Raw genomic sequence first — 6,000 nt, 5'->3', positions numbered from 1 at the left:
AGTATTGTTTTTGCAATAAAATTCCCTGAGGCAAGAAAATAGCAACATTTTTAAGCAGGGAAGGAGGAGTCTCAATGCACAAAAGTGAAGGGACTTCAGTGAACAAGGAAGGCTCAGTATTGGATAGGGCATGAGGAAACTCCAGTTGTCCAAATTCCAACAGTTAAGTTTCTTCAAATTTTCCTTACCTAGCTTTATCTGACTTTTGTTTATGGCAGCAGGTAAGGATTTTAATTCTTCCGAAATTACAGTTTGGCAATACCTCTCTCAAAGTTAAAGGTTTGTTCTTAACTATCTCAGCCCTATAGTTAAAACATGTGAGGAAATCTTTACAGTGTGTTAATAGAAGTCAACATAGGTATTTGATCTGGTCATTTATTTTCTTTTTATTCAATGTTAGAGATACACCTACTTCCCCCACAATTTCTAAATTATTTATATCCTTCATATCCTTTACACAGATATATTAGAGTGTAAATGTGAGTGTTCAAAGCTATTTACTGCCTTCTTCCTTGGTGACTAAACCCATATTTCTCTTTTTTTCCTGGAGGGTTCATTGTCTTTATTGCATCATCGGTATCGGTCTGAATACTTGGTGGTCTGCAACAGAAAGAAAAACTGAAAGCATTAAGCAAAAAATGAGAGATTTATTTAAAAGAATACTGAATACTTAATTAGTAATAGGATATTAATCTTAGTAAATCAATAGAGTGAAAATAAAAATAAAGTACAATTACGTTTTATTAATGAGAGTCTAGTATTCACAGTACACAAGCTGTAGGACCTTGTCAATAACTCTGAACATCACTGTTCTTACTACCATGAATAAATTCTAACCACCCCATCACTCATTCCATATCCAAAAATCCAGGTAAGAGCATTTGATTGGTCATGTCAAGTTCACATTCTTGAGCTCTGAATAGGAGGTAGCAAATCTAGAAACCCTAGTTTCTTTTAGCTGCCATACTGAAAACAGACATAGTTGTCTTCATTGAAATTTTCAAGATTTATATACAAGGGGGAATTCTCTAATAGTAGTAAAATGGCTTGCATGCTGCATTTTTAAAAAGCCAGTGTTTATTGACTTTGCTTTAGATAAATTAGCAAACAATGAAATATTAATTTGGGGTCTATATTATTTTCAGAAAAACATATTTGTAAATGAACACTTCAAAAATATGATATATGGAAAACTGCTCTACAAGGTTTAATTTCAACGCTAATATGCAGCTATTTTCATTATTTATTCTGAAAATAGCAGAAATCTTCAAAATGCAATCTATTGCAAGGCAGTGTAAAATACATGCTTATGGTTTCATACTTAGTTCACACAAAACCATGATTAGTTTATTAAAATAGCATAGGCTGGACGAGGTAGTTCATGCCTGTAATCCCAGCACTTTGGTAGGCCAAGGCAGGCAGATCATCTGAGGTCAGGAGTTCGAGACCAACCTGGCTAATATGGTGAAACCCCGTTTCTACTAAACATACAAAAAATTAGCTGGGCATGGTGGCGCAGTCCTGTAATCCCAGCTACTCGGGAGGCTGCGGCAGGAGAATCGCTTGAACCCCGGAGGCGGGGGTTACAGTCAGCCAAGACTGGCCATTGCACTACAGCTTGGGCAACAAGCGAAACTCCATCTCAAAATAAACAAAAATAAAATAAAATAAAATAGCATAAAACCATATTCCCCCCAAAAATTTTACCAACCAACCAAATATATGTATATAAAAAATATGTGTTTATATATTATATATATTTATATGTACTACATATTTTTCTATATTATATATAATTAATATTATATATTATGTTATATAGTATATATGTTATATATTGTTATATATAACAGTATATTTATGTCATATATTATATATATTTATAGTCATATATTTTATATTACATATATTTATATATAATATACAATGCAACATATCAACATACATGTATCCATTTACGTTTTTTGTCGTTGTTCTAGAAAGCAGCCACATTGAAAACAGAATGAAATGCCTATTTTACACAAGCCACACATGACAAATGCATTTTGCTGTGGTATATTAAACAAATAGATTCCTAAATAAAACTGTGGGGAGAATAAGGAGGAAGTTCAATATGTAAAATACCTTCAAAGCTATAAATTTTGAGAACAAAATAGTATTTTTAAAAATATAAATTGTTTTACACAATTAGCTGTTTATTTAAGGAATATTAAAAGTACACATTAATGTCAAGGAAAATTGAAAACAATTTCACTAATCAATGTTTAAAAGTTACTAGAATATCAAAGCATTTCTTCCCAGTGAAAGAAAATATGGCTTAGATGGAACATTCTGAGACCCTTCCTGCCCAATCTTCCTTTGCTCCTCTTTTCTCATCACAGAGCTCGGACATGCGTCAAAGGCTAAAGCTCTTCTTGCTTCCTCTTGCTTCCTCCCATTTGTCATTCACGAATGTTTTACCAATAAATCTCTTTTATATCCATTTCTATCCTGGTGTCTGCTTTTTGGAGGACTCAGACTGATAGATGGTGATATGTTTTAGCTGTGTTCCCACCCAAATCTCATCTTGAATTGTAGCTCCCATAATTACCATGTGTTGTAGGAGGGACCTGGTGAGAGATAATTGAATCATGGGGGCGGTTTCCCCCACACTGTTCTCGTGGTAGTGAATAAGTCTCCTGAGATCTGATGGTTTTACAAGGTGAAACCCCTTTCGTTTGGCTCTCTTTCTCCCTTCCCTGCCGCCATATAGGATGTGACTTGCTCCTCTTAGCCTTCTGCCACGATTGTGCAGCCCCCTGAGCCACGTGAAACCGTAAGTCCATTAAAACTGTTTTTCTTTGCGAATTACTCGGTCTCGGGTATGTCTTTATTAGCAGTGTGAAAACGGAGTAATACAGATGGTATTTTAGAGATGATCTTTACCTTCCCAATAATCTCCATCATTTCTCTCAAACCATTCCAATAAAATAATGGAAATAAAAACAATATCCTTTTCCTATTAAGAAAGTAAATTCAAGTCAAATTTTCTAGTCCCATTCTCCAATGATACCTCCTTTCCTAATTCCCTATACAATGAGATGTTGGAACTGTAATTGCACGTAGACCATTATGTTTTTGTATTTATATACTGCCTGTTTGAAAATAGCAATACTGTTTAGGGAGAATAGCTATACACTTTCAGGTGAACTTTTGTGTTGAGCTGGGCTATGTGCAGTGGGAGAGTTATGAAGAATCTTTCTACCTTCCCTCAAGGTGGTTTCTGTGTCAGAAGAACTTACAGCACTCATTCTGAAATTTCACGTTAGTTCTCTCATCCGTAAGAGGAGGTTTTCCCAGTGATTTCTAAGTTGTGTATTTCCCCATAATTGGTAGTCTAAGTATTTGTACCTGGATCTTTCAACAGTTGTTCCTATTTACAAGATACCACCACCTGGAAATAATCTTGATATCTAAAACCCAAACATAATGGATTCTCAAATGTTGTTTTGTTCAATGTTGTTTTGTTATAATAGCAATTAAAAAAATATATCCCCCTCTGGCACCACTGTCTGTATGTGATTTGTGCATTCTGCCCACACCTGCGTGGGTTGTCACCGGGTACTCCCATTTCCTCCCACATCCCAAAAATATGCACATTAGGCTAATTGGTATGCCTAAATTGTCCCAGTTGTAGTGCGTATGTCGTGTGGGTGTGTGTGTGAGTGCACCCTGCAATGGGATGGCATCCTGTCCAGGGCTGGCTCTCACCTTTCACCTTGCATGCCCAAATAGGCCCCAGCCAGTGGCCACGCAGAACCAGAATAATTGGGTAAATAATAATTGTACTTGTTTTTATTAATCTTTCTTAAATGTATGTGGAGCTCACATTTCAATGTTTAATATTAGAAGTGTTTTGGTCTTTACATATAAGTCTGGCAATGTTTTAGTGACCAGAAATATGTCATAGAAACCTAGCTCTTGTTTATATCAATTAACCTATGATAAAATTCGTTTCATTATGTCTTTTTGCTAAAAGTCAGTTTCCAAGAACCTGTTGATGATGTTAAATGAGGACTGGCTGTATTCACATGGACTCCTGTCAGAGCATTTGTATTTCTAACCAGTGAATCACCTGGAGTTCTGCTGGTGGTATTAGAATGGCAGACTTAATTAGGATTTCTGACATTTGGACTCTGGAATTGGAGTTTATGTAAAGTATCTTTAGAATACCAATGCACATCAAAACCTGAAGGTGCCTCATTCATACTCTTGACTTTTACTGGCAAAGAGGGTCAGCTGAATTTACTTAAATTCATGGAGATGATCCAATCAGTTTTTGAGTCTCATTGCTCCTTACCAAAGTATATCCTATTTTTCCTCAAATAAAATCTCTGTTCTTTAATCATTTTTCTTTCCCTCCTTTTCCCCCTCACACTTTTTTTAGCCTACACTGTTTAATTATCATTTTTTTTCTACAATAGGTATCACTCAGTGCAGTCATACACACAAAAAAGTTATCTGCTTCAAAATGTCAATAGTCCTGAAGTTGAGAAACCCTAGTTACCATATCTGTGTTCAAACTGTTAATGGCATAACCTGAGCCATGTGGCAACAAAGTTAGGTTACCTGTGGCAAATCTTTACAAGTCTGCAACAACCTCAATTCTTGCCTCCTCAGAAGAAAGAATTTGACTGAGGGACATAAGGCAGAAGAAGAGCAGGAGTGAACGTTTATTAAAAAGCTTTAGAGCAGGAAGGAAAGGAAGTAAAGTATACCTGTAAGAGGGCCAAGTGGGAGACTTGAGACATTAAGTGCGTGGTTTGACCTTCTGACTTGGGGTTTTATTAATATATGTAGGCACACTTCTTGGGTCTTGTGTTCCTTCTCCCCTGATTCTTCTCTTGGTGTGGGCTGTCCACATGCCCAGTGGCTGCTAGTGCTTGCAGAGGTAATATGCGCACTGTGTTTAACTGAAATTGTACGCTTGCTCACTTGAGGAGTACTTCCCTTACCAGTTGAATGTCCCTAGGAAGTCATATATCAGTTAATTTCTGCTATTTTGCCTCTTAATGTGTATGCTTGAGCCCATTTGCCCAACTCCTGAGATCTTATCAGGAAGCTGCTGATCACCAGTTTCAGATGTTTTCTATCTGTTGGAAGACTGCCGTTCCCTTGCACCAGCTGTGACTGATTATTATTTTAGAGAGACAGTTAACAACCACCTGACCATCATCTAATGGTCACCTGACATTCCTGTTAGGAAGAGGCCTCTCCTGCCCAGCTCATGTCTGCAGCTACCCACTGTAACAAAACCACATGGAAAAATGAGGTATTTTCTTTAAATTAACTCTTTTAAATTGTTGCTATTGATAATTAATCAAAGTTTAGAAGTCAGATTATTTGGTAATTTATAAATTGACTACTATTCTAGAGCAAAGATTTATTTTGAGTGTTTTTCAAACATTTGAAATGAGTTTTACATCTTCACTGTGAGTCTAAGGATTTAAATAAATTTCTAAATTATTTGATTCTGAGTTGTCATTGGATAGATAATGATTCCAACCCTTCAGGGATATTGTGAGAAGAATGTGTAATGTGCATAAGGCACCTAGCACACAGTATATGATCAATAGTCACTGTCATTGTATCTTTTTATTTTAATCACTGCCATTGTTAAATATAAATGCTATAAAAAATTGTCAGCATCCCAGGTAAAAGGTATCAGGTATGCTAAGGTCCTGAGTTTCAGAAGAGGTTTCATTTTAATTACGTAGGTTGTTGACAAACTGTGGCCAAGTGTTAAATATTACTTTTGTTTCTGTTCACAGAATTGTATTAGTCCTTTATCTAAAACTTATATGACCTGATTTTATAGGTCTTCATTAGCTTGATTTTTATAATTACTTTTTAATTTGGAAAATGAAAGTAATGCAGCTTAATATTCCTTAAGTGCAAAAATGATGACAATAGTAGCTACTTTATAAGGTTACTGCGAGTATCATATCAGATAACATAAGC

General features: G+C 35.8%; 1 long non-coding RNA gene across 1 annotated transcript in view; it reads right to left on the bottom strand.

Moving 5' to 3' along the window:
- Nucleotides 1–366: 366 nt before the first annotated feature.
- Nucleotides 367–6,000, bottom strand: part of LOC101145977 (uncharacterized) — a 110,499-nt gene continuing 104,865 nt past the window's right edge. The window contains exon 5 of the long non-coding RNA XR_002007295.2: nt 367–600. This is a non-coding gene — a long non-coding RNA (uncharacterized lncRNA). The remainder of the gene's footprint in view (nt 601–6,000) is intronic.

This window comes from Gorilla gorilla, chromosome 13 (genome assembly GCF_029281585.2).
Source record: "Gorilla gorilla gorilla isolate KB3781 chromosome 13, NHGRI_mGorGor1-v2.1_pri, whole genome shotgun sequence".
NCBI lineage: Eukaryota > Metazoa > Chordata > Mammalia > Primates > Hominidae > Gorilla > Gorilla gorilla.
Note: the sequence above shows the minus strand (reverse complement) of the source record. Positions and strands in the feature narration are given on the sequence as shown.